We start from the raw sequence: 27,920 nt of genomic DNA, 5'->3' as shown, positions 1-27,920 counted from the left end.
AATAGATATTGGATGTACCACTCAAACCACAAAAGAAAGAAATATTTTTTAAAAATGAAGGAAGAACAAAACAGTTTGAAAAGAAAACTCAATTTATCAAAAGGTAGGAAAAGAAAAGATAGAAGCAAAAGCAAGGAAATGCACACACGTAAATAGAATGTCAAGAATAAGCCCAAACATGGGACTAGACATCAAAATGTGATGCCCTTAATTCTCTTATTAAAAACAGATTCAACACCATGACTTTTGAACAAATTTTTGTTTTCCCTTGAACTTCTAACTGCTTTCTCTTTTTATTCTCTCTTTTGTTACAGATAAGAAACACGTGGTTTATTACAGCAGAAGCATACCACAGATGTATTTCCAACTTTTTAATTATACAATTTATCCCCAAAGACATTTCCTGCAGCCCTATGACTTACTAACCCAATCGAACCCATTGATTTCTAGGCCTGCTTTTCAACTTCCATTGGGGGTTGCTTATTTTACATACCCAGGTGGTACATTGCTTCTTCAAACGTACATCTTTTTTTTTGGAACCTCTTTTCTTCTCCCTCCTCCACCCCCATTTTCTAGAGTGTACCATGAGCATTCTTTCTAGAAAGTTTGCATAAGCTTAAAATCATTTTCTCTCAGAACACTGTCTTCTAGTATTTAGTCTTACAGATGAGAAGTCTGATGTATGATTCCCATTCTTTTCGTGTAAAACACCTGCATAGTACAGGTCCTTACTTACTCACCAAGCTTTGTCTTGCACTGCATGTCTGCTTTCTGGACTTACTAGTTTTTCCATTCCTTTCAATCTATCGCAATCCCCCTAACCATGGGCCTTTGTGCATGTTACTCTTTCTTCCTGGGATGTTACCTGCTCTCCTCACAATCTAATTCCTACTCACACGTTACTTACCGCTACTTCTGGGATGCCTTCCCTGATTAAGTCAAAAATCCCTTTGTAACATCTCTTGGCACAATAAAACCCTCCATGGTAGAAGTTATCACAGGTGTAATTTATTTTTATTTATAGTGTGATTATTGATTACTTCTGTCCCTCATCCGACTATTTTTACTCCACTGTGTCTATATTACCTAACAAAATTTTTGGCATATAGTAAGTGCTCTATAAACATTTGTTGAATGAATAAAAAAAGTAAGTGAAAGAAAGAACAAGGATCTAGTAAGCTAGCTACCTAGGCCATTAACCAAACATTTTTCTCATCCTCTCCTACCTGAAACTGTCACAATGTCTTTCATTAACTTTGGGAGATCACAAATATCACTAGAATATGATGTCTCGGCTTTGCTCATAATTCTTGCTTTGCCCTTGATCGGCAATTTTATCTACAGTCTCACATTTGTCTTTAGATTAAGGAAATATCCTATTACTTTGACTACTTTTCTCTCCATTTTTTCTGTTCATTTGAGACTTCTTTTACAATGAATGTTGGATATTTGGGAATCTACATTTAAAAACTGATTGACCCTTGACATGTCTTAATTTTCCATTTATATTTTTAACACTTTACTTTTGATTTGGTATCCCGGGTGATATCCTGGATTTATTTTCAAGGTCAAATATTTGATTTTTAGCTATATCCATGTCACTACCTGGTAGTGACTTTCAGTTTGTCTGTTTGTTAGTAATGGGTAAAGGAGGGCAAGTGATCAGATTTTTTTATTTTCAGGAACACTGTTCTCTGAATGATCATTTTACATAGTAATGTGTACTAATTTAGTCAACACGGTATCTTCTTGAATCTGTGAAGCTATTAATTAGAGTTTATTTGATGTTATTTTGTGCTTCCTATACTATCACTGTTTTCATGTAAAATGTTGCTCTACATTCAAACGCAGTGGGTGGGGGTCATCATGCTTCAAGGAATGTCTATTCATTATGCAGGAAACATTCCTGAATAGAGGACCCTCTTAATTTGAGAAGACAGCAAAAAGAGTTGCCACCAAAGTCAGCTTTTCCCTATACCTAAAACATTCAGCCATGCCATCTGAGTAGGCAAAATGCTATATGAGATAATTACATGGGCAGAGAGTGTTTCTCTGAATGTTCTTATCTACAAATAGAACAAATAAAGTCAGAATAATGTTCCAAAAATATGGAAGCAGCACAGGCCACCTAATTAGATCCAGGATTCATGCACACATACCTCACTGCCAATGGTAGCTACTATTCTCAGGAATAGAATGCAACCCCTGAGGTCTATAAGCATACAAAAAAGGAAAGGCTTTAATTTACCTGCAATAAAACCAATACAGTCTAAACCTTGTTAAGATGGATCACTGCCTCTTCCTTTTTTCCTAATTCTTGTCTTCTGATTTCTACCCAGCTCTGTCTTAGGGTGAAGTAATTGAGGTTAAGACCGACTTGCCAGGCCAGGCGTGGTGGCTCATGCCTATAATACCAACACTTTGGGAGGTCAAGGCGGGTGGATCACCTGAGGTGAGGAGTTCAAGACCAGCCTGACCAATATGATGAAACCCCGTCTCTACTAAAAAAATACAAAATTAGACTGAGCATGGTGGCTCATGCCTGTAATCCCAACACTTTGAGCGGATGAGGCGGGTGGACTGCCTGAGGTCAGGAGTTCAAGGCCAACCTGACCAACATGTTGTTACCCTGTCTCTACTAAAACTACAAAAATTAGTTGGGTGTGATGGCAGGCGCCTGTAATCCCAGCCACTCCGGAGTCTGAGGTAAGAGAATTGCTTGGACTTGGGAAGCGTGAGCCAAGATCACGTCATTGCACTCCAGCCTGGGCAACAAGAGCAAAACTCCATCTCAAAAGAAAAAAAAAAAAAAAAAATTAGCTGGGCGTGGTGACACATGTCTGTAACCCCAGCCACTCAGGAGGCTGAGGCAGGAGAATCACTTGAACCTGGGAGACAGAGGATGCAGTGAGCAAAGGCTGCACCATTGCACTCCAGCCTGGGCAACAAGAGCGAAATTCCATCTCAAAAAAAAAAAAAAAGAAAAAAAAGAAAAAGACTGATTTACCGGAGCACGGTTACCCATCAATAACCAAAAAAAAAAAAAAAAAAAAAAAAAAGCTACTCCAAGGCCTACAAAGAGATTACCTGGTAAGCCCTTACTATTTTCAAGTCACTGATATTATTTTAAATTTGTAGAAAAAATAGATATACACACACATATGTATGCATACACATATAACACATACATAACATGTATGCACCATGCACACTCAGGACAGTCTTCACTTTACTGTATCATAAAAAAGACAATAAGATTTGTTTTCTTTTACATAATGTGCACTATGAGACTCAATCAAAAACGATGGTGCCACATATATTCTTCACACAGAAAATAATTCACAATTCTCAAAATGATTAAATCTATTTTGCCTTGTAAACCTAGTGATAGACTGCAAATGTTTTAAAAAGCAAAATTTCCCCCTTATTTAAAAAATAATAAATAATAAACTTCACAGAAAATCAATGTTGTCAACTCCAGACCAACACCATCTAACTGAGAAAGTGATACTAAACTAATTGCATGACTGTGGTCCAACTGTTACTAAGGTGATTTAAATAATATTTATCCCTTTAAAAGGATAAAGGAAATTCCCCTCAGAATCTTTCCCTAGCAAAAGTTCAACATTAACAGGAAGTTTATAATTGGTTTTGCAACATATTTAATTTTTTAACTACAAATTAAGATTCTCCCAAAATAATGTAAATCTAAACAAGTACAGAAATCTGGCTGAAAATGCTCATAGAATGTAGCTGATGACAAAATCCTGTGGATTTTTTTCTTTGCATTTCATGAATCACAAGATATGTATTACCCAAGAGACAAACTTCAAAGATAGAGAAACGTAATGGAAATTTTATTTACAATTCGTTTCCTTACTACCAAAATGGGGAAAATACTAAAAATTTAATCTAAAAGCCAATTCAGAAAACTTTGTGAATTATTTACATAACCTAAAAATGTTTATATTTGTATAATTTTTAATAGCCAAAAGACATGAAAAGAAGAACAGTATAAACTGTAAATGTGGTCATTGTCATTCTTTTTGAGATTAGTTACATCTCCTATAGCTGCCAAACGTCCTGGATTGATCTTTAGGAAGCACAGATTCTAGGCAGAGCAGAAAGGAGGTATGGTCTGTTCTAAGATGATAGCTGTGTATCTAAGATATCTCTCATTATCAAAAACTTTTTATAAATTAAAAAATTTCCTTAAAGTAAGGTTATAAAAACAATGATTCAATTGGGAAGTGGGTGTTTAGGCTATAGAATTCCAGATTCACAATCATAAACATAGTTTTTCTACATAAATTTCAATTATTTAACTACAAGGGTAGAGTACAAAAGCTGGCTGATACAATTGACAACACCAAGTCTAAATATCACAAAGCAAATTCTGACTAGCCCATAAATCCTAAGCAAAAGTCAATCAGTTCTAAAGCTGTCAAAATAAACTGCAACAATATCACTGATAGAAACTTATCCTATAGATATATTTACACACAATACAATTATGCATGTGCAAAGATTTGCAGCATTCTTTGTTTTAAAAACTGTAAATAACTTAGATAACCATCAATAGAGAAGTAAAATAAGGTACACTTGCACCCATAAAGTAAAATCCTATTCAACTTCTACCAGTTTATTCTGCCTTTACTGATACCAAATCATCAGATGCCCTACAGTAAGCCTTAACTGAGGATAATAGTCAATGCATCTAATAGTGTTTAGAACAACAAATCATAAAAATGATACTTTAAACATCTTATTTAAAAAAATAAATTTGTATTCATTTACCAATCTTTTGACATAGAGTCAAGGCTTTTTATTTGAACACAGGTCCATTGACTGGAGTTCTGTGTCATATTCCAAGCAAAAGCCACCCCAATTAAGCATCCCATACTACTTCCAATTTGGCTCCTCCAGAATAGTCAGAACTTAAAATTCTTGCAAAGCAATTTCAGTGAAAAACCTTGTGGAGTGTTTTTATGGTTTCTTCAAACCTCGACAGTTGTTTTCATCAGCTCTTTTTTTTCCCCCCAATTTACCTTAATTGAATGTTAACAAAGCATTCACCTAATTTTCATAGAAACAATGCCTTCTTTTTGCACTTGTTTTATTAGACAGTATAATTATTTAATTAGTTATGTAACTAGGGATACAGCAATGAACCCAGCAGAAAAAAAAATTCTCTGCTTTCATTAAGTTTAGGTTCTAAAAGGAATGAGAAAGACAATCAACAAAATACAAAATAAGTAAGATACATTTTAGAGGGGAATAATATTTGGAGACTATGGAAGAGCAAGTGTGGATAAAGAAGAGCAGGTAGAAGCTCACGCAATAAATCAGACAAGAGATAATGGTGGCTTTGAATACGGGAAAGTGGAGATCATAGACACATTTTGACCACACAGCTGATATGTATGGCTAACAGACTGGACATTAGAGAGAAGGAGAAAAGTCAAAAATACCTGAAAACTGAAAAAATGAATTTAGTGGCAAGGAGGTCACTGATGACAGTTAGTGGAGTCATGAGAACAGAAGCCTGATTGGAGTAAGATCAAGAGAGAACAGGAAAGAAACTGAATACTGCAAGGATATACAAGTCTTTGAAGCAGTTTTACTGGAAGAGAATAGAAAAGTGGCTATGGGCATGAATTAGTATGTTTCACAAAACTATTGTTAACACATTAAGTTGGTGAAAAGTCATGTAAGAATAGGTGCATATACTCAGTGTGTATATGCAGATACACAAGTGCCCTCCTACACTCGCTTACGCTTATATATGTAGATAATTTTTTAAAATTCTACATCAGAAATTAGTATTGCCATGGCTAAAGATTGGGGTGAGAAAGTAGACTCATTGTGTATTTTTAACTACTAGAATTTTTATCACAAATCATTACTTTAAAATTAATTATAAAATTGTAATTGAGTTTACAACTGTCAATAACAACAGGATACCAACTGAGCTGCTGGAAATTCAAAGCGGCTTTAGGTTTGTTTGCTGTGCAAATAGCATAATCACTATCGGTTCTAGTAATACAAATCACATACCCTAATTAAGTGATTGCATTATATCCAAATGGAATGACTGTAACAGACTAGAAATCCATTAACGGCACAGTTTTGCATTCAGAGGCCAAAATATTTTTACAAATGAATACAAATAATGAGAAAGAAATGAACCATGCATTAAACTCAAGAAGTTGAGCAAAAATATATAACATCCCCAAAAGGAAAAAAGAAATTAAAACACGTGACTGAAATAGAAAATAAAAAATAATAAACTTGATTAAGACAACAAATCTGGTATTTAAAGAAACAACCTAAGAGACAAGTGTCTTATATATGACCAACAAAATAAAACAGATTAGAAAGAAGAGATAACCATAGATGATGAAGTTCACACACTAGAAGAAGTTACATGAAATTATTTCCCAATAAGTTTGAAAGTATGGCTAAAATTGATGTTTTTCTAAGGAAACAAACTATGACAATTGATGCAATAGTTTGAAAATCTGAATATACCCAAAACAAAAAACATAGAGTATATAATTACTAAAAAAGTTCCTTCACCCCCTCAAAAGGCAACAGATTCTGATTGATTTGTAGATGAAATTTATCAAACCTAAGGGATGTATTACTTCCTATGGAATTTATATTGTTCCCCAAGCACTAAAATGTTTTAACAAATTCCAACTCATTCTAAGAGACCAAAATAAACTATAAAAAACTGACAAAACAAATCTCTCCACCACAAAACTGTAGATGAGTTTTTCTCAATGGGATCGGAATTGGCTTTGGGGATGAAAAACTTATTTGTTGCAGGTAACTGTTCCATGAATTATAGGGTCCTTAGCACCCTGCCCATTGTGGCCAGCAAAAACTACTCCCTCACATTCCCAAATGTCCCTGGAGAATACTCAGCAGGAAGTACCACCTTTCCTTGAGAATAACTGTATAGACCGTCAACTTCATGAGTATAATTGAATCCGTCAGCAGAATGCTATGATACAACTAAAAAGGGTTAACACTAGGAAATCGCTTAATGCAATTCACCACACTATTAAGAAAAAATATTAGCACCAATGACTAGCATGGTAAAATCCAACATTTGCTTTTTTAAAAGGAAGATAAAACACCACCAACAAAAAATCAAAATATAATTACAAGTACAACACTTAGTAATCTGGGAATAGGGGGAAATTACAGAAAACTTATTAGAAACCAACAGAAATCTTATTTAACAATGATATACTAGAAGTATTCCATTAATATAAGGGATACGAAAAGGATATCTGTTTGTACTGACATTCTAGTCAATGAATTAAGCTGGAAAAGAAAAAAACTGATAAACAATTGAAAATAAGTTGTCTTCAGATTGCCTACTTGTTAATAGAGAAACTAAAATACCCGATAACTATTCAATCAACTATTGGAAAAAAATTTGTACCTCAGAAAAGTGGGCATATATAAATTAAAGTGCAAAACTAAATGGATTTCTTACAATAAATATGTAGGTCCCATTTTCAAGATAATCATCATTTAGCAAAATTATGTTATTCTTCAATAAAGAACATTATATAACTTTTAAGAAAAAATACCTAAATAAATGGAGCTAGTACCATATTCTTGAAAGGGAAGATTCAATACTTTTAAAATAGGAATTCTTTCAAAATTAGTTAGTGTATTAAACGCATTTGCAGGGGCAAGTTAATGAAGGGCTTATCTCATTAAAACATGATATAAAGCCACAGGTTTAAGCTAGTTTGGTACTAGCAGGAGGATTAGTGGCACACATTAGAATCCAAAAATGAATCTCTGCATAACAAAATCTAATACATATTTTAAAACATGAAGAAAAGATCAAATGCTCAATAAATAGTCTTGGAATAATTTGACATTAGGTTGAGGGAGGGATATCAAAGTTAGATTCCCATTATATATCAATACAATAATAAAATGAATAATCCAATTAAAATGCAAAATATTTTAATAGATGCTTCTCAAAAGAAAATGTATAAATGGCCCATTAAGCATATGAAAAGGTGATCAGCTTCACTAGTTATCAGGGAAATGCAAATTAAATCCACAATGAGATATGACTGCACACCCACTGAATGTCCAAATTTTAAAAGAGTGACCCTAGCAAATGCTGACTTGGATATAGTGGAACTGAAACTTTCATCACGGCTGGTGAAAATGTAATATGGTATTAATTATTTGGAAAACAGTTTGGCAGCTTCTTCAAAAGTTAAACATTCACATATCATATGACTCAGCCATTCTACTCCTTAATATTTATCCAAGAGAAAGGAAAGAATATGTCCACACAAAGATGTGTATGAAATGCTCAGAGCAAAATATTTGTAATAGTCAATAACTAGAAACAACCTAAAAGTCCATCCACAGATCAACAGATGAATATACAGTAGTATTTGTGATCAATGGAATACTAGTCAGTAATAAATAGAAAGAAACAAACTATCAATATATGCAACAACATGTTATATGTCAATTATAGTTGAATAAAGTAGGAAAGAGAGAATGACAGAGAGAGAGAGTGAGGAAGAGATTGACCAACACTAGAAAGGCCAGCACCAACCATCTTTAGTTTCTTTTTCTTGTTACCTGTATAAAGTAGCTCATAGCTCAGCCCGGCGCAGTGGCTCACGCCTGTAATCCCAGCATTCTGGGAGGCTGAGGCAGGTGAATCATGAGGTCAGGAGTTCGAGACCAGCCTGACCAACATGGTGAAACCCCATCTCTACTAAAATACAAAAATTAGCCAGGTGAGATGGCGTGTGCCTGTAATCCCAGCTACTTGGGAGGCTGAGGCAGGAGAATCGCCTGAACCTGGGAGGCAGAGGTTACAGTCGGCTGAGATCATGCCACTGCGCTCCAGCCTGGGTGACAGAGTGAGACTCCAAGAGAAGTCTCACTCTGTGAGGGAAGGAAGGGAGAAAGGGAGGAAGGCAGGCAGGCAGGCTGGCTGGCTCAAAAACACTCAATAAGCTTAGTGGTGCAGGCTGTGCCCTTTCTGGGGAAACCCATGATTGTCCAGCAATATCTGTGGCTGGGTGGTTGAGTCTGTTGATCCAGGGACGAAATGTTAGCAAGTGCTTTGGCTTCAGAACTAAAGCTCATCAGTATTAAATATGTTATTCTGATCTTAAAAAGAATAGCTAGCAGAGTGGGAAAGATTTAAAATGCTCCTACTAATGACATAATGGTAATAAATAAATGGGCACACTCATACACTGTTGATAGATGAGTCATTTGACCATCTTTTTGAAGGGCAATTTGGCAATATCTATCTAAATGTATAATGTCCTTTTTTACTCAACAATTCCATTTTAGAAGTGTATCATCCAGATATACTTGAAGAAGCATATAAAAATACGACCACAAAATGTTCAATGAAATATTCATAATGGTAGAAAATTAGAAACTATCTCAATATCCACTGATAGGATACATAAGTGGAGTAGTAAGCAGCCATTAAGCAGATTGGCACTGCTCTACCATAGTTACCCACATGGGAAGATATGCACATTACATTAAGTCTGTAAAGTTACATCATTTACAATAGGTCGCTTATTATAAAATTGCTATAGGTCTTATATGCATGTGTACCCTATGTGCATTTCAAAAAATGTCTAGAAGGATACACACCAAATCATTGGCAGCAGTTACCTTTAGGAACCAGAGGCAGTTGCATGGACTTTAAATTTTAATGTAAACATTGTTTTTGTAAATTTTTTGGTAAGAAATACGTTTTTCTAAGCCTGCCCAGGATAGGGTGGAAATTGACGGGAAAAAAAAGTCCTGGAACCCACTGGGACACAAACTTGGTCTCAATTCCTGCTCTCATCCAGGGTAAGTGTTTGTAACTAAAAGTGGTATGGGACTGTCTGTTTCATGGACATCATTTTCCCACCTGCTTACACGTGGCCTCAGGGTGCTGGCCCGCATGAAGTACATCTACTATGCTCCCTGGTCTAAGCAGGAGGAGAAAAGAGGAAAGACAGACAGTGGACTTTGATAATGATATTGATGTAGATAACTAACCCTAAATTATTACTTTTTTTAATTCTGTGGAAATGCTTCATTAGAATAAATTAGAAATGCTTCAATGGAAAGAACTTCATTAAAAATGTTTTTAAAATAATGATAAAACCTTTATTAAACACTATTTACCATTAAAAAAAGAAACATGTTTTTCTTTAATAATTAAGGAAATGGGCCGGGCGCGGTGGCTCAAGCCTGTAATCCCAGCACTTTGGGAGGCCGAGACGGGCGGATCACGAGGTCAGGAGATCGAGACCATCCTGGCTAACACGGTGAAACCCCGTCTCTATTAAGAAATACAAAAAACTAGCCGGGCGAGGTGGCGGGCGCCTGTAGTCCCAACTACTCCGGGGACTGAGGCCGGAGAATGGCGTAAACCCGGGAGGCGGAGCTTGCAGTGAGCTGAGATCTGGCCACTGCACTCCAGCCTGGGTGACAGAGCGAGACTCCGTCTCAAAAAAAACAAAACAAAACAAAACAAAAAAATAATTAAGGAAATGAACGACAATATTCACATGGGAACTCAAGAAGCTAGTTAGTGGGGAGGAAGAAAACTAGAGATATCTTGGAAATAAAATTTCTTTTAATCTCCAAGGCTGCATAATTTGGAGGACTTTAAAAGGTATGTATTCATCTTTTACAGGAGGAAAGAGACAGACCTGAGGTCAAATACTGTTTCTTTTCCTTACTGCTTATGGGACATTGGACAAGTTATTCACTTTTGTCCAGCCTCAATTTCCTTATGCGTCAAATGGGGATATGATCTACTTTCAGCACTATTGTGAGGACTGAATGAGACACTGCAAGTGGAATATGAAGCACAGAGCCACCTAATGGGTTCCCTTCATTTATTTCCTTTTCCTCTTCAGTGAATACCCAAAGGTTAGGCCTCCAAGAAATGTGGATATTTTGGGTGAACTGTTATTGGTTCTCCCAACCTAGAGATAGCAAAGTGGGAAGCTGTACTCCCTACAATGACATTACCCTAGTCACAGAGTGACATCAGGCTGTCCTTTCATCTGAAACGATGCTGAAGTCACCCATCAGCATTTCTTGATGACTTCTTGAACTTCAGAGCCAATCCCCTTTTTGCTTAAAATTAAAAATAAGGGACAGGTGCAGTGGCTCACACCTATAATCCCAGCCTTTTGGGAGACTGAGGTGGGAGGATCGCTTGAGCCTTGGAGTTCAAGACCAGCCTGGGCAGCAAGGTGAAACCCTATCTCTAGAAAAAGTAAAAAAAAAAACCAGCCAGGTGCAGTGGAGCACATCTGTGGTCCCAACGACATGGGAGGCCGAGGTGTGGGGACCGCTTGAGCCCAGGAGGTCGAGGTTGCAGTGAGTTATGATTGCGCCACTGCACTCCAGCCTGGGGGACAGAACAAGACCTAGTCTTAAAAAATAAAAAAAAATCTAAAATGAGTATTTGCTTTTAATGTCTTAATTTTAGACCCTATCTCATTTGAAAAAGAATTTGAGGTAAGTTTAAAAGTTTAAATGGTCCTTTATTTTACCATCCTTCAAGTAAAGGGGAATAATTTCTAAGAGGAATGGGCTATCTCAGCCTGCTAAAGTACCACATTCTGGAAAAGGATGAAATCCTTCTGGCTTTAGAGAGCCTGGGAAGACAGGGTGTAGTGGATGCCCCTACATAGCCAGAACAGCTGCCCACAGCCAGGTGTAGCCAGCAAAGCTTCTGGGTGGCTTGCTCCAACCTCTCCTCTCGGGCAGACACTAGGGCCTGGTCACTTGGCTGTGTAGGCTGCACAATTAGTTATTGCTGCACGGGGACCCCCAGTCAGGGCCTAAGGCAGAGGCCAGATCTTCTTAGCTGGGAAACTAGGGGAAACCCACTTGTTTTTCAATAACAGGGCCTGACCTAGTTGAGATGTTTGAGGAAAACAGATAAGCCAGGGAGGGAACTCTTTAGGGAGCGAACATGCAGGCCTTGTATTTCTGTTTTTCACAGGTTACAGCTTGGGAGGGTCTGGTGGAGACTTATCAGACCACATAGCACTGACCGGGGGTGTTTGGAGCTGGATGCACTCTGGCCACCTCGGTAAGATTGGACCCCACCCTACAGAAACAGCTGGACTGCTGGGCAAAGGCCAGCACTGAGAGAATTTCATTGCAGAACAGTTCTGGCTAAAAAACAATAAAAAGAATTTTCCTAAGAAATAAAGTAGCAACAAAAGAGAACCAGATGCAGCCCAGAGGGGCTTCATGTTGGCCCCGTGTGAAGAATAGAAAGACAGCCTTTGGGACACCTGGGCACTTCTCTTGCTTGTCATGCCATTCACCCATCCATTTCGTATACATTTCTTTGTCAAAGATCTTAACCAGATCAGGTTTACAGAGTGAAAAATTTCATTAGGGAAGATGTAAGCTGGGTCAATTCCTTTGTCTTCCTTTAACTGTAAACCAGTAAAGTGCTCGCTTCCAGTTTAGATTAGAGGGAGAAATGTACTTGCTCCATTTAATCCAGGTATATGATGCTAATGAAGAACTTCAAGTCCTGCTCATAATTATTCTTGTTACCACGAAAGATTTTTAACTGTGCTGGATACTTTCTAGGGCCCTCTTATTTTCAAAAACATTGCTGACAATTTTCTTTTTGACAGTTAGTTTTCAGACTCCTGCTATTTATTCAGGTCATTTGTGGCCTTTTGATTTTTAACTATGTAAAGTTTTGAGGTGCAATTACATCTTTTAAATGCATTTATATATCTTTATAATGCCTAATTAAATTTATCAGGGGCAATCCACATTTGAAACATTTAAAAGGCATCTCAGAATGCTTTTTATTTGCTTAGTCTGATTATAACTCAATTACAACTTATTTTGTGTTTTGCACTTAAGTATTTGATTTTTACAACATTCCCCATTGTACTCCATGGTATGATCTAGAAAGTAACCCTACACTTAAGTAGGCAAGAAAAACAAAGGAAAGGATCTGGTAGAATACTACACTAAGGATGACCCAGAGTGAGGTTACTAGATTGGTGACTTTGGGATTTAAGCACTGTATGAACTTGAAGTAAACACAGAATACATTGAAGCATGACTTAAAATTTGGGAGGGGGTGAGTTAAATGACTTGTATTTGAATATGTAACTTTTTAGTGAACTCTTTAATCAGACAGAGACATTTATTTTCCTGAATCCTGCCTTCCTACCTGACATGGTTTGGCTCTGTATTCCCAGCCAAATCTTATCTTGTAGCTCCCATAATTCCCACGTGTTATGGAAGGGACTGGTGGGAGATGACTGAATCATGGGGAGGGTCTTGCCTGTGCTGTTCTCGTGATAGCAAATGGGTCTCATGAGATCTGATTTAAAAACAGGAGTTTCTCTGCATTAGCTCTCTCTTTGCCTGCCGCCATCCATGTAAGATGTGACTTGCTCTTCCTTGCCTTCCCCCGTGATTGTGTAGCCTCCCAGTCATGTGGAACCATAAGTCCAATAAACCTCTTTCTTTTGTAAATTGCCTAGTCGCCGGTATGTCTTTATCAGCAGTGTGAAAACAGACTAATACAGTATGCTTCAACCCCCTTAGCATGCTGGCAAAGTTCTTACGCATCAGAATTACAAACAGATCTTATAGGGAGAAACTTTTGCATCCGTGTCATCTGTTTATCTGAGAGTGGAACAGCATTTGGCTTCCTCTTCCATAAGTTAGAGGCATCTGTGTTCTTCAAATCATAGCATCCTTACTAAGCTCCATCACACTGTCTTTGAAGATAAGACAACTTAAGGTAGAAGGAAAAAGATAACTGGAGAACTAATTCTAGAAAGACAGGGAGAAACATTTAAAAGTAGAAAAAATAACTATAGATTAAAATAAGGCCTTTGATTTTCTTTTTCCTTTTCTTTTTTTTTTAATGAGCAGATATCCACACTACTGTAGTCAAGGATCATTGTCTCTGCGTTGCTGTTATTGTTGAATTTGCATTACTTGGGGATTATTTCACAAGGGATACATAAAATCCTCAAACGCAGAATTTCTGGAGGAAGGAAGAAAATATTTAATAGCAAAAACAGTGAGCTCAAGAAACCCTAGTAATTAGAATCATAGTCTTGACAAGTCAGATTTTCACTGGTCTTCAGATACGTATTTCAAGAGTTGAAAAAACTAGTGACTCATTTCTGTGACACTGGTGCCTCTGGGAGTCCAGTGAAAGCTAAGGCTCTATCCTGAAGGGTAAAAAGGACCCTAAAACAGCACAACGCTTACAATTCCAAGCAATACAAACCAATATTTCTAGACCAAGTTATTTTTTCCAGTGCTAGTTTTGCTTTTAGAAATTTAAAAAATATGTGTCTGTTTGACTTTGCCCAGTAGCTTTGGAATTACAAAATTATTTTATCAGAGAATTAACATAACTTGGCACTTTTATTCATTTACATATGAAGTAAAAACATTTTTATGTAGATTACCATGTGCAAAGAAACATGAATTTAAATCTAACTTTTGTACTAGTATTGTAGTGACAGCTTCCATCCATTTACCCATCCTTTTCTCCAGACAGAAATAGTCTACAGTGAGGCAGTATGAAACTCTAAGAATACTATATTTAGAGTGGGAGAACCGGATTTAAAATGTTTTAAAAGTTGCAAGTGTCCTCAAGGGTCATCTGGTTTACAGCACAAATTTACGAGATGAAGACAGCTATGTTTAAAAGCAAGCCTCCAATATTGTCCTTTCCACAAAACATGCAATGGTTTGATCTTTTGACTAGCACCAACTTCTCTAGGCCTCAAATTCTTCATCTGCAAAATGAAGGAGATCACTTAACAGCCTGAGAAATCTCTGGCTAATTAAACTAGAATTTTTAACTTGCTCCTTTTCTGCAGCACTGAATTCTTATTTTTATTGTAAGATGCAGTATTCATAAAATCAGGCCTTTCACATAATGTGTGTCACCTTAACTCCAAAACATCCTATGAGTGTTTTCACTGCATTCGTGCAAAGAAAAAAAAATGAGATAATTCCTTGTAGTTGTAACCATCATATAAAGTAACAGATTTTGATAAATACCAAAAACTTGATAATCCCCTTAGGTTCCTTGGACAAATATCAGATAATTGTTTTTTTTAAAATATAATACAAATTATTCCATTACCCAAATGATTGTTCTGGAGAATTAATGTTAAGAATGGAAATACTGGCTACATTTTATTACACATAAAGAATCAGAATATAGGATACTTAGGATGAGTTTCCTTCTTCACAATGTGAAATCATTAGGAAGCTTCAATTTACTATGAAATTTCTAGACATTTGAAATGACTATCTTTTTTCACAGTTGAAACTCTAGGAAATGTCTGAATTAAAGTACAAAGTAAAAATGATGGCATCCATCCATTCAGTTAAAACGAAAATTATCTACATCAAGAATTTTCAGAAGTTCATTTGATCCATAAATAGTGTCAAGCAGCTATCTTGTGCAATGCAATGTGGTCAGTGTCTTTGGGAGAATATAGAGATGAAATAAAACACAGACCCGGCTTGAGGAGACCAGAAACTGAAGCTGAGAAGAAAGGCATTTATGTAGGTAAACGGGAAACATAAGTGCAGGGAATAGCAGAGGGAGGAGAAAGGAAATGACAGGGAGAGAAAGAAAGCAAGAGAAAGTCACCTAGACCAGTGCTTCACCAACTTGAATGTGTACATGAATCACTGACAGATCTATTAAAACACAAATTCCGATTCGGTAGGTCTGGAGTGGGACATGAGAGTCAGCATTTCTAACAGCTGTCAGGTAATGCTAATGTTACTCATCCATGTACAGCACTTTGGGTAGCAAGAGTCTAGAAGATCAGCACTCAATAGAACTTTTTGCAATGATAGAAATGTTCTGTATCAGAGCTGTTGAATGTGGTAGCCGCTAGGCACATATGGCTATCAAGCACTTGAAAAATGATGAGTGCAACTGAGAAATTGAATTTTTCAATTTGTTTAACTGTAATGAATTTAAATTTGAACAGACATGTGTGTCTAATAGCTACCCTATTGGACAGTGCAGCTCTAGACTATGCAGTTAGTTTAGAGCAAACTGAATAGGGAAGCCTCAATTTCCTACATGCTTTGAGTATATAAATTAACCTAGCTCAGAATTTCTCTACTTTGGCTAGATGATTCTTTCTTGTGGGACTGTTCATTCCATTGTAAGATATTTAGCAGCACAGCTGGCTTTTGCCCACTCGATGCCCGTAATACACCACCACCCCCCACAGCCCCAATTGCGAAAACAAAAAATGTCTCCAAACATTGCCAAATGTTTTCCCAGGGCAAAGTCAGTGGTATAGATAATGCTTTTACATAAAAAGTTATATGAGACAAATAGCAACACTCTTTAAAATAACCCACTTATTTGTATTCATTTTCTATTTCTGCTGTAACAAACTATCACAAAATTTTGTGACTCAGAATAACCCAAATTTATTATCTTATAATTCTAGAAGTCAGAAATCTGATGTGAGTCCTTGCTAGGCTAAAATCAAAGTGTTAGCAGGGCTGTAATTCTTTCTTTAGGATCCAGGGAAGAATCGGTTTCCTTGACTTTTCCAGCTTCCAGAAGCTTCCACTGCTCATGGACCCTTCCTCTATCTCCAAAGCCAGTGATCCAGCATAAAACCTCCCTGTCTCAAGGCCTTTAACTTAATCACATCTGCAAAGTCTCTTTTGCCATGTGGAGTGGCATATTCACAGGTTCCAGGGAAAAGGATGTGAGCATCTTTAGTGATCCATATTTCTCACTTCCACCATGTTAAAATTAAAATTACAATTGTAAATGATTTCATACCTAGAATAACTTATGATAAAGTTTTCCCCCAAAATTCAAGAGAACAGGAATTTTCTTCTGTGCCACAAGTACTTTCCTACCTGAGAACATTTCATAGCATTTATAGTCACACATAAATTCATCTAAAGAACAACCAATGTTACAGTTTCTGGCACCATTCCCAGGCTTTCTTGACCCTGTTGCTATCACTAGTATAAAATTACATTTTTAATGCCCAACAAATGAGGAAATATGATTCATTTCTGAATCTCTGGGTGTTTCCTGAAATTTAAGAATTCCATTTGTATTTTATAGACTTATATTTACTACTTTAAATTTTTCTTTTAGATATATCTTAAAAGTGAAGGTAGTATTTGGTTATTTGAACCCTCATCCAAAACCTTCATCAGCACCTTCCCTGTGTTTTTTAGATTTTTGCTCATATGTGCCAAGGGCTAGGACATCTTAAGTTACAGAACACTTAGTGACAAATTTAATTGAATCTAATTATAGTGCTGAAATGTTTAAAACAAACCTTTTCTTCAATCTGTTCCTATAAACTGCTCTTTAGAGTGAAAGCCTGCATCTGCTCAAAATGTTTCTGAGATGGGCGAGGATGAGTAAATAAAGCCAGATGGCATTTACACTTAGGGTTTCTTTCCCTTTTTGAGTTTGACATATAAGATTTGACTGTCTTTAAAAGCTCATTTTTCCCAGCCGGTGAATTTGACAAGAGGTGATTAGGAGGAAGTGGTGAGAAGGAGAAGTGGTGGCCTAAAGATAGAGTATTTGTTGACTCACATTCCCACTACGACAAGAGTGGCAAAACTGAAAATGAGGCTTTAACTCTTCCTCCACACTCCTAAAGATGTAAGAATTTCAGCTCATTGAAGCCCATAGAGGCAGCATATATTAGTCTGTTCTCATGCTGCTAATAAAGACATACCTGAGACTGGGTAATTTATAAAGGAAAGAGGTTTAATGGACTCACAGTTCCACATAACTAGGAAGGCCTCACAATCATGGTGAGAGAGCAAGGTATGTCTTACATGCAGCAGGCAAGAGAGAGTGTGTGCAGGGGAACTGCCCTTTATAAAACCATCAGATCTCATGAGACTTATTCACCATCATGAGAACAGCATGGGAAAGACCCACCTCCATGATTCAATTACCTCCCACCAGGTACCTCCCATGACATGTGGGAATTGTGGCGGCTACAATTCAAGATGAGATTTGGGTGGGGACACAGCCAAACCATATCACAGCGTGATTATGAAGTAGGGGGAAGAAAGAAGGCAGGTAGACTGCATTTCAGTTTTGTTTACAGGGAACTATGAAAGGTAGAAACATAAAGAAATAGAGAACTTTCTACTGAAACAAAGCCACTAACCAAATTCATTTTTTCTATTATGAGTAGTCTTACGGGTCTTCTCCCACCCCACCTCTACCCAAAAATAATCCCTGCACAAGAATTCTGGTCTGGACAAGATTGTATGGATACTTTTTCCCTGTTCCTCCCAGCTAAGTATAAATATAAACCCTAGAAAAAACACAAAAAGAAGCCAGAGAACTCCAAAAGATGAACTGGTTAGATACCTCACAACTAGAGGAATGTCATAGTGACAGTGTCTTACAACCCACAACCTCACAGAAGGTCACCTAAGCCCAGTGTTTCTAGAGCCTCATCCTAGTGGCCAGCCCAAATAGGCTCATTCCCACTCAGACCAAAGGGGAGTCCCAATAACACTACCAGGCTGGCCAGCGGTACTAGCCAGGGAAAATGGAGCAGGAGCCATGATGATATGGTTTGGCTGTGTCCCCACCCAAATCTCATCTTGAATTGTAGTTCCTATAATCCCGTGTTGTGGGGGACCTGGTGGGAGGTCACTGAATCATGGGGGTGGATACCCTCACGCTGTTCTTGTGATACTAAGTTATCACGACATCTGATGAGTTCATAAGGGGTGTTTCCCACTTTGCTCAACACTTCTCTCTCCTGCGGCCTTGTGAAGAAGGATGTGTTTGCTTCCCCTTCCACCATGATTATAAGTTTCCTGAGGCCTTCCCAGCCATGTGGAACTGGGAGTCAATTAAACCTCTTTCCTTTATAAATTACCCAGTCTCAGGTATGTCTTTATTAGCAGCGTGAGACCAATATACCTGCTGACTATGAGACAGGAAAGCACTCTCCTTACTCACCAAGCCTAAGACTTCCTTCCTCCAATAAGAAACAGCAGGTGCCTTGCATCACTAGCAAAGGGGATCCTGCCACAAAAAAGGCTCCACCTGGGAAGTGGTTTTCCTTGGAGAGAGGGGCAGTCCTCAGCACTAGTGCCTGTCTCCAGGATATCTGTTTGTATTCCCTCTACCCCCATCAGAGGCATCATGAGGCTTTACCCAGGAGCTCCACTCCTTCAGGCAGCACCAGCAGGTACCAGGAGGAACCCCAGCAGCCCCAGATAAACCAAGCAAACCAAAATAGCACCACAAAGTCTCTGAAAATGTAATTGTTATTGGATGCACAGCCCACAAAATTAGGCCAGGATTTTCTTGCTAAACCTAAATGGGATGACTGCTTACTAAAACAAAAGATTTAAATCAGACTCGGAGTCTCCTAACACCATAGCCAAATTCCAGGATAGAATGAAAAATTACCCATCAAACCAAAAATCAGGAAAATCACAACTTGACTCTGAAATGACAATGGACACTAACCCTGAGATGAATCAGATGAAGAACTTATTGACAAATATTTTAAAGCACCCATCCTCAAAATGGTGCAATGAATAATTGCAAATTATTTAGAAACAAATGAAAAAACAGAAAATCTCAGCCAAGAACTAGAAGTTACAAAAAAAGAACCACAGCGCTCACAGTTCAGCAGCAAATACGCTAACATTTGAATAGCATAGATAAGATTAGCATGGTCCCCCGCACAAAGGTGACATGCAAAGTCGTGACGTGTTCCATATTTTTTAAGAAATTAAAAAAACAACCAAATGGAAATTGTAAAACTAAAAAGTACAACAAATATAAACTTAGTGGGTTCAATAGTAAAATGAAGGCAACAAAGGACAGAATCAGTGAACCTGAGAACAAATCAACAGAATTACCAAATTTATTCACTATGAACAAGAATAGACTAAAACCCGACAAATAGCAGACCCTCCAGGACTTGTAACACAATGACAAAATGTTCAACATTCATATTACAGAGGTCCAGCACAGAGGGAAAAAAAGAGAGTGGGTCTGAAAAAGTATATTTAAAAAAATGACTTAAAATTTTCTAAATTTGGCAAAAAAATACAAATCTACAGATTCATAAGCTGTATAAATCTCAAACAGGATAAACCCAAAGAAATCCAGATCAGGACATTTCATAATTAAAATTTTGAGAAGTGAATTGAAAAAAGGAAGTCTTGAAAGCATTCAGACATTCCGAGAGCAACAATATATTACCCATTAGGGAACATCAACTCAAATAACAGCAAATTTCTTACCTGAAACCATACAGGCCAGAAGGACAAGGTGCATTTTCCAAGTGCTGAAAACAAAGAACTGTCATCTTCAAATTCTATATCCAGGAAAATGATACTTCAAGAATGAAGGGAATATAGAAACATTCTCAGATGCAAGAAACAAAAAGATTGTGTTGCTAGCAGACCTTTTAAAAATTGCTAAAATAAGTTTTTTGAACAGAAAGAAAATGATGGAAGATGGAATCTTGGAGCATGAGGAAAGAAAATAACAAAAAAACAAGCTGAAATATGGCTACATATGATAGATGATTCTCCTCATGAGTTTCATAAGACATATTAGATGACTGAAACAAACATTATAACACCATCTGATACTCAAGATAATAATATTTAAAAGAGGGAAAGGTAAAAGCGTTTCAATGAAAATAAGGCTCCCATGTGTCACTCCAAGTGGTAAAATGTTGATATCAGTAGACTGTGATAAGTCATATGTGTATTGTAATGAGAGAGCAACCAAAAGGAAAATTATTCAGAGGTATATTCAAAGACATAATAAATTGAAGTATAATCCCAAAAGTCCTCAATATCTTTGAGATTCTGCATATTAAATGACTCAATATAAATAAAAGCATAAAGTTCACAGCAAAGCCCTAGGCTATGAGCTACCTCAATCGGAGACAGAACTACACTGGAGCATGTTTCTGACTCTTAACTAGGAATGTGGATCACCAGAAATTCCTGGACCTTAACTGCCACATCTTTGAAATAGGAGTGGCTGGAGAAGTAGGTCTGAAAGACAACCTGGACCACACCCAGTGATAATTCTATACATTATTACAGGTTTTAATTCTTCTCATCCATCCTGTGTTATCCCTTATGATTCAGATGTCTTTCAAAGTGCTCTGAAAACTGTAAGCAAGTTCACAATCCAAAGAGGATATTGTATGACACACTTCAATCTCTCACAAACCCCAAAGTAGAGAGGAGAGGAAGTGACAGAAGGAAGACACTTCAAGTGTAGCATAAACCCTCTGGAGCATGGACCATTTCCACTTAGAGGAATTATTCATTTCTTTCCCACCTCTGGTACGGAACACAAATAAGAAAAGCAGAGTTAACTATTTACTGTTGTTCATTCAGCATCCTCTTAGATCAGCTATAACAAATCCCTGGAACTAAAGGAACTATATGAAAATTGGCTGATGCCGATCATGGTCCACCAACTTAACATGCTCTCACTTCTTCCTCAGTTCACCACGCTATCCTATTCCAAGTCTGCATAAGTGGCAAGATAATTTGCCTTTGAGAAGTGCTAGGTCATATATGGATGGTTGGGTACACTGTACAATAACATGCATTTAAAACAAAATATGCCTTTGCTATTTTTTTTTTTTTTCAGACGGAGTGTCACTCTGTTACCCAGGCTGGATTGCAGTGGCATGCTCTTGGCTCACTGCAACCTCTGTCACCCAGGTTGAAGCGATTCTCCTGCCTCACCTTCCCCCAGTAGCTGGGATTACAGGCGTGTGACACTACACCCAGATAATTTTTGTTTATTATTATTTTTAGTACAGACAGGGTTTCACCATGTTGTCCAGGCTGGTCTCAAACTCCAGACCTCAAATGATCCGCTTGCCTCGGCCTCCCAAAGGGCTGGGATTATAGGCATTAGCCACCGCGCCCAGCCTGCTATGTTTTATAAATAAGTATAAACACCTTAATTGCACCATTTACCGTAAAAGTTAAAAGGTTTCCATTTTCTTATCAGTCATATGTAAAGATTTAAAAGGCTCTAAACATTTCCTCAGTGTCTTATGTTCTACGGAATTATTTTTCCTAGACAGATAGTGGTGAACCTACCTGGGCTAGAACATGCCAGTGTGTGCACTTGCTGGCTGAGTGTCCTGGCTCAATACGCTGAGGTTCAGTTTCTTTGTTTATGAAAAGGATATGGTAATACCTAATTTATAGCAGTGCTATAAGAACCAAATGAATTTCTGTATCTCAAACACTTGACATGTAATAAGCTTTCTACAGTAGCTATTATAATCCAGGAGCATGCTCTTTGTCAGAAACTTCACCATAGGTAGCAATGGATTTGGAAACAAAGTAAAACATTTCAAGAAATCAGATTAGTAAAGGTTATAGCACAAAAATACATCAAGTTCTATGGACAAGATAGATGTTACCTCTAAAGCCAAAATTCTCCCTGCTTATGTTAGGGACTTCTAAGATCCTTGGAACTCTAGAATCAACCATCTGACTACATTGCTGGTCCACTCTCTGTCTTCTATTACATGTAGGATGATGTTAACCCTTCCTACCTTGGTGTAATGTGTTTCATTAAAAAAAGGAAAAAATCCGGCCAGGCGCCCTGGCTCACGCCTGTAATCCCAGCACTTTGGGAGGCCGAGGCGGGCGGATCACGAGGCCAGGAGATCAAGACCATCCTGACTAACACTGTGAAACCCCATCTCTACCAAAAATACAAAAAATTAGCCAGGCGTGGTGGTGGGCACCTGTAGTCCCAGCTACTCGAGAGGCTGAGGCAGGAGAATGGCGTGAACCTGGAATGCGGGAGAATGGCATGAACCTGGAAGGCGGAGCTTGCAGTGAGCGGAGATCGCGCCACTGCACTCCAGCCTGGGCGACAGAGCAAGACTCCGTCTCAAAAAAAAAAAAAAAAAAAAAAAAAAAAAAAAAGGAAAAAATCCTACTTCTTAATTTGTATAATATAATATTCACACTGGTGATGTTTTTAAAAAACTTATTTCAAGCCGTGTGTTCTTTTCTTTGGGTGAAAACTTCTGATTACTTCTGATTAAAGACACATAATCATGAAGAGTATCATCTACATAATTTTAGCCTGTGCTAGGAATGCACGTTTATCTTTTCATTTTTAGTACCAACCAAACATATGCCAAAATGGTCACCTCCAAATATTATCTAATAAAAGTACATATTCTGATCATTGTGTGGTAGAACATTTTTTCATATTAAAATATTTTTCTTGGGTTTGACTCTGAAACTTAGGAAAATAAAATGCTTCACAACAACAATACTATTATGGCTCATAATCAGTTATCAAAATACTTTTAAAACAGCTTATTTTCTTCTAGAATGAAACTTTTTAAATTAAAATGCTTTTCCACATAAAATGCATAAGTATATTCGGCAAATACAAAACGTAACAAATACAAAACATAACAAATACATCACATAAAGTAAATGAACTATATATTTACTTGCAAAACCAAAGTATCTATGGAGTGACACTGGATATATATGCTTTGAAGGCCAACTTGAGGATAAAGGAAGTTTCTAAAAATTATGATATAAAAATCCTTTATTAATGCAAAATGGATTCACATTAACATTTTAATTATGTAACTTAAAAAACTAGAATTAAGAACAAAACAACTTCTATGAACGTACATTTTCTGGTATTACATGCAGCTATCTGATTTCAAAAGTTGATATATATTTGAAAAATGTTAAAAATTACATTGATCATATCACTTTAACAAAAGGGAGAAAAGGATAATACTACCTCTGAGAAAGGACTAAATCTTATTTAAGAATTTGATGGCCCCGATGTCATAGACAATAAATATTCCTGATAATATTCTGTCCGGCGAAAAATCAAGAGAGGAAGAGAGAAGCTAAGATGAACAGAGATATATGGTGAACAACCTAGAATGACTCACTGGAGACTTGATGGGCCCTGAGCCACTGATGGTTCTAATACCCTTAGCTCTGTAAAAAGGTAAGGGGTAATCATTCTTGGTCTTTAATGGAACAGACTCTGGTGAAAGAAAGGGAATAAACTATAGGGATAAAGAACACACAACCACCTCAGCCAAAATAAACAGGTTACCTGTAAAGGGAGAATAATCAGACTGATCCCAGACTTTTCTATAACAATGTTAAAAATCAGGTTCCAGTAAAGCAACATCTATATGAGTTCACAGAAACTGTTTTGATTCATTAATTCTATATTCTCTCTTGACATTCACATGTCTGGACAACAGGAAAATCTCAGATAAAGGATATGTGTTTTCTTTACATGGTGGGACTACAGGTTACTATTTTCTCTCTTTGATTCTTAATATTTCCCTATATATCTGTACTGATCATATGTTATCTTTACAGAAGAAAATAATTTTTATTAATAATAATGCAGAGATTAAAACAGAAAGAGCAGAAACTACAGAGAGCATAAGGATGGCTTACTATGCAAAGAACAGTAATTTGATTTACATCAGTTTAATTGTTCTAAAACTTTCACATCAAAAAAGAAAGATTTAACCTTTGACAACACACACACACACACACACACACACACACACACACACACACACAGCTATTCTGATTTCAGGGAAAAGCTAAAATAGATTCATAAGAAAATTACACTACAGAAGATGGAGGCTAAGGCTTATATCCAACCCAAATAATTCTGCTTCTCATCAGTTGCTTCTTGTTTACTTGTTCTTCGGAAATAAATAGTGTGTTCTTCTTTTCTTTTTTTTTCCCTTATGCATATTTTAGGAACATTTTTCTATTTAAACTAGGAACTAAATTATTATTAAGTTTAAATATCTAAATGTTTATAAATAGTAAGCTATTTTAAAATATTTTACTTAAATTATTTTAAAATAACATTTGTTTAAATATTTTTATAATTCATTAATGCTTAATAAACTATTAATAAATTTATATGGATTATAATTAACTATATATTAGTAAATTGATACTAATAAGTTATTGTCTAGATGCTATTTTATTAAAATTTAAATGTACTGAATTATAATTATTTTCATCATAAAGTATTAAAACAGGAAATTACTACTGAAATTAGTCTCTTGTCATATATTATATTCAAGAGAAATCCAAAGGGAAATATAAAGCGGAATAACCTTAAAGGAAAAAATACATTTTGAGGTTGAATGGAACATTCTGGTATTTCAGAAAGATTCATTAGTTAGTGAAGTTACCTAAGCACTATGAGGAAGTACCTTTTCTTCTGTGGACCAGGAATTCCCTGACACGAATACGGCTTCCTAAGAGGCCATGAAAATGCAAAGGGCCAGCTCTTGGAGTTGCCCTTCCTGGAAAGAACTATATTGAAGGGAAAGGGCAGGTGTGACCAGCATCCTTTCAGAAGAACTGGTGTGGTCACATAGAGAAAAATGTTCAAGGAGTCTTATAGTTTCCATTTCAGAAGGGACAAGAGAACTACCAATCAGATGCCAGGGTAGTATTGAAACCAACCCCATTGTTCCACAGACTGTTCTTTTTGATAAACATAGAAATTGACCTTTTTTGTTTTAAAGCGTACTTGAAACTTATATTTATTTTATCTGAGTTCCTTTCTTAGGAAAGGACCTTCAGGCCTCTCAAAAAAGTATCAAAGAAGTGAAACTCACCAGATCACTGCACCAAATGCCACATCCCTCACTCGTCATGATTGCATCATTGCCCCTCTCTAGTTCCTGTTTCTTACACATTGTGACTTTTTTTTCCCTTCTATATAAACCCCTGGTTTTAGTCAGTCAGGGAGATGGGTTTGAGTCTGGCTCCCATCTCCTCAGCTGCAGCACCCAAGTAAAGCCTTCTTCCTTGGCAATGCTTGGCATCTCAGTGATTGGCTTTCTGTGCAGCAGGCAGCAGGACCTAGACCAAACCCCTGGTGTTTCAGTAACAGTATAAGTTACATGATCCTAGCACCTACTTGTACAGGCACAGCTCATTTCACTATGCTCATTACATTTTTTAGAGACTGAAGGTTTGTGGCAGCCCCATATCACATAAGGATAGTGGCATCTCTTCTCCAGCAGCATGTGCTCACTTTGTGTCTGTGTCACATCTTGGTAATCCTCACAATATTTCAAACTTTTCGTTATTATATCTGTTCTGGTGATCTGTGACAAGTGATCTTTTTGTTTTGCTTCATTTATTAAATAAAGTGTTTTATTTATGTATTTATTTATTTAGAGACAGGGCCTGGCTCTGTTGCCATGACTAGAGTGCAGTGGTGTGATCTCGGCTCACTGCGACCTCTGTTTCCTGGGCTCAAAAGTGATCCTCCCACCTCAGCCTCCCGAGTAGCTGGGACTAGCTGGGAATATAGGTGCCTGCCACCATGCTCGGCTAATTTTTTGCAATTTTTGGAGAGACAGGGTTTCATCGTGTTGCCCAGGCTGGTCTCAAACTCCTGAGCTCAAGCTATCCACCTGCCTCAGCCTCCCAAAGTGCTGGAATTATAGGCATGAGCCACCACGCCCAACCCAAATGTTATTTTTAGAGCAGGTTAGTTTCACAACATAACTGACCAATAAGTACAGAAAGGAAATTCCACCTAGGATTTTCATAGGTGGAGAGGAAAAGTCAATGTCTGGCTTCTAAGCTTCAAAGGGTAGGCTGACTCTCTTGTTAGGGGATAATGCAGCTGGTGTGTCTTTAAGCAGAAGCCAGTGCTCATTTACCATTCCAAAAATCCTACAGCCCTTAAAAATTATACTAAAGCTACTCTGCCTGTAGTCTATAAATGGAACAACAAAGCTTGGATAACACATCTGTTTATATCATGGCTTACTGAATATTTTAAGTCCATTGTTGAGACCTGCTAAGAAACAAAGATTCCTTTCAAAATATTACTGCTCGCTGACAATGTATCTAGTCACCTAAGAGCTCTGATGGACATGTACAGGGATATTAATGTTGTATTCATGACTGCTAACCCAATATCCATTCTGCAGCCCATGGATCAAGGAGTAATTCTGACTTTCAAATCTTATTTAGTAAGTACATTTTGTAAAGCTAGAGATGCCATAGATAGTGATTTCTCTGATGGATCTTAGCAAAGTTAGTTGAAAACTTCCTGGAAAGAATTCACCATTCTAGATGCCATTAAGAACATCCATGATTCATAAGAGGAGGCCAAAATATCAACATTAATAGGAGTTTATAAGAAGTTGATTCCAACCCTCATTGATGACTTTGAGGAGTTCAACACTTCAGTGGAGGAAGTTAGTACAGATTTGGGAGAAAGAGCAAGAGGAACTAGAGTTAGAAGTGGCACCTGAAGATGTGGCTAAATTGCTACAATCTCATGATAAAACTTTAATGGATGAAGAGTTGCTTCTTATGGAGGAGCAAAGAAAGTGGTCTCTGGAGATAGAATATATCCTGGTTGTCACTGTTGAAATGACAACAAAGGATTGAAAATATTCCATTAACTTAGTTGATAAAGCAGCACTAGGGTTTGAGAGGATTGACTCCGATTTTGACAGAAGTTTTACTGTGGGTAAAATGCTGTCAAAAAGTATCACATGCTACTGAGAAATCTTTTATGAAAGGAAGACTCAATCAATGTGGCAAACTTCATTACTGTCTCATTTTAAGAAATTGCCACAGTCACCCCAACCTTCAGCAACCACTACTCTCATCAGTCAACAACCATCAACATCAAGGCCAGACCTTCCACCAGCAAAAAGATCATGACCTGTGCAGGGCATGGTGGCATACGCCTATAATCCCAGCACTTTGAGAGGCCAAAGCAGGTGGATTGCTTGAGCCCAGGA

At 37.2% G+C, this 27,920-nt stretch overlaps 1 protein-coding gene and 1 non-coding gene across 9 annotated transcripts in view; one reads left to right on the top strand and one right to left on the bottom strand.

Annotated features, from left to right (window-relative positions):
* Positions 1 to 27,920, bottom strand: part of LPAR1 (lysophosphatidic acid receptor 1) — a 170,360-nt gene that overhangs the window by 10,096 nt on the left and 132,344 nt on the right. The gene's annotated exons all lie outside the window — the stretch shown is intronic.
* On the top strand, positions 19,725 to 19,834 carry LOC126938143 (U6 spliceosomal RNA). The gene has a single exon (XR_007719975.1). It is a non-coding gene; the product is annotated as a U6 spliceosomal RNA (small nuclear RNA).

The sequence above is a fragment of the Macaca thibetana genome, chromosome 15, assembly GCF_024542745.1.
Source record: "Macaca thibetana thibetana isolate TM-01 chromosome 15, ASM2454274v1, whole genome shotgun sequence".
In the NCBI taxonomy this organism is placed as follows: domain Eukaryota; kingdom Metazoa; phylum Chordata; class Mammalia; order Primates; family Cercopithecidae; genus Macaca; species Macaca thibetana.
The sequence above is the reverse complement of the archived record's forward strand: the minus strand, read 5'-3'. Positions and strand labels throughout refer to the sequence as shown.